Consider the following 2,155-nt stretch of genomic DNA (forward strand, 5'->3'; position numbering starts at 1 on the left):
GAACGCTTCCGCACGCGTCACCGCCGCCGGCCCCGAGCCCTCTGACCCGCGATGAGGGGGCGTGGCCCGCTAGGACTGGGTGGGCGGGGAGCCCTTCGACGCGGCGTCTGAGCTTGCGGCTGCGCGGGCTGAGCCGCGGTCGAGTGGAAGACCTGCATGGGGTGGACACTGCGCATGCTCCACACAGCTGGTCCAAGCTGGGGTTCCCGGCGCGTCAGGTTTGCCGTGGATGTTGCGGCCCTTCCGGGGCGTGAAAGGAGGGGAAGAACACTGAACCAGCGGAGGAACGCGAGGACGAGGAAGGCCAGCCTGGGGTGTGAAGAATGCTAATGTGTTTGGGCGCCTTGCAGTGTCATTCTGGTCTTCCGAGCCGGGCGGGGTTTCTTTGACCATAAAACGAAGGATGTGGGCAGACTGAGTGATGTGCGGCTCGCCTGGCCTTCCCCGAGTGACAGCTCCGTCACGACCCGCCCCCGAGCCCGGAGAGCTTTGGTCTTGGGCGTGGGGTCCGGCTTGTTGCTCCGGGGCTGGGAGTTACGGTCCCTCTCGTCTCTGCGAGGGCGGGAGGCTGAACTGGTTCTACCCGAGTTGAGCAAGCTCGGCAGTGTGTGTTCATGGGCCGTATTGTCTAAAGTGAAATTTAATCTGTTTCAGATTCTGTGTCTCCCTCTCTCTGCCCCTTCCCCGCTCATGCTTTGTCTCTCAAAAATGAATAAACGTTAAAAAAAAATTAAAGTGAAATCTGATGTAAGGGAATACGAGCAAAGGGAAAATATTAGCAGACCTCAAAGATCAGAAGAAGGCGAAATGTTTCATCTCTGGGGAGAAAATAGAGTCGCCTCGAAAGATGAGCAGTCGGGAAATGCACAGGGCTATTTCTAAAGCAGAGTGCAGGACCGGGGTAGGGAGGAAGGGAACCCATGGGCACTTCAGAAACCTGCAACTATTCGGGGACAAAACAGGTAGCAGGAGATTTTACTGAAAAATGAAACTGGAAGAAGAATGCTAGGGACCAGATGGGAAAGAGCTTCCTTAGGCTAAAGAGGGAGCTGGTGCTTGAGCCTCCGGAAAGATGGGAAGGTGGAGACTATTTTAAAAGATCACTTTGCAGTTAGAGAAAAGATTGGAAAAAGGCAAAACTGGGAGTCCAGCGTAGGGAGGCTAGATAGTAGTGGGCATCAAAGGGAGAAACTGGATGGGAAGAATATTTTGTCCTCCAAGAATATTGGAGGAGAGCGGTCAAAAGGCACAAACTTCCAGTTATAAGATAAGTGCCAGGGATGTAATGTATAACATGATGACTATGTCTGACGCTGCTGTAGGATATATAGGAAAGCTGTTAAAAGTAGATCCTAGGACAATTTTTTTCTTGTATCTATATAAGATGGTAAGTGTTTAAACCTACTGCGGTAGTCATTTCACGGTATATGTAAATCAAACCATTGTGTTACACACTTTAAATTGATGCAGTGATGTGTGTCCATTATTTTTCAATAAGCTGGAAAAATAGGGGTACAATAATTTTACTTTGAGGTGAAAAACTATGGGGTGGGGTTTTTTTTTCCTTTCATTTTGAAAAAGTAATAAGCCCGCATGCTTTAAAAAATTCAGAGCATACAAAAGAATATATCGGGACGGGTTGTATTTCCCATGGCTGTTAAGGATGTGGGATTATCGTGCCCTGAATAGTATCCCCCCAAATTCATGTCCACTTGGAACCTCAGTGTGACCTGCTTGGAAATAGGGTCTTTGCAGATGTAATCCGTTAAGAGGAAGGTCTTACTAGACTAGAGTAGGCCAGAAATCCAGTGACTGGTGTCCAAGTAAGAGGAGAGGTGGCCGCATATAGTCACAGAAGAAATAAGGACATGTGAAGTTGGACGCAGAGATTGAAGTGTTGTAACTATATGCAAAGAAATGCAGGAAAAGGCAAGGAAAGAGGATTCCAAAGAGTCTTCCGAAGAAGTGTGGCCCTGCTGACAACTTATTTCAGACATCTGTCCTCCAGAACTGTGAGGGGATAAGTTTCTGTTGTTTCAAGCTGTCATTTTGTGGTAGTTTGCTGTGGCAGCTAGGAAACTAACAGAGATCAAGCTGAAGACTTAAAATTTTATCAGGCTGAATTTATTGAAAAGGGCCCACTAAGCAGATATTC

Source organism: Acinonyx jubatus, chromosome A1, assembly GCF_027475565.1.
Source record: "Acinonyx jubatus isolate Ajub_Pintada_27869175 chromosome A1, VMU_Ajub_asm_v1.0, whole genome shotgun sequence".
NCBI classification, from domain to species: domain Eukaryota; kingdom Metazoa; phylum Chordata; class Mammalia; order Carnivora; family Felidae; genus Acinonyx; species Acinonyx jubatus.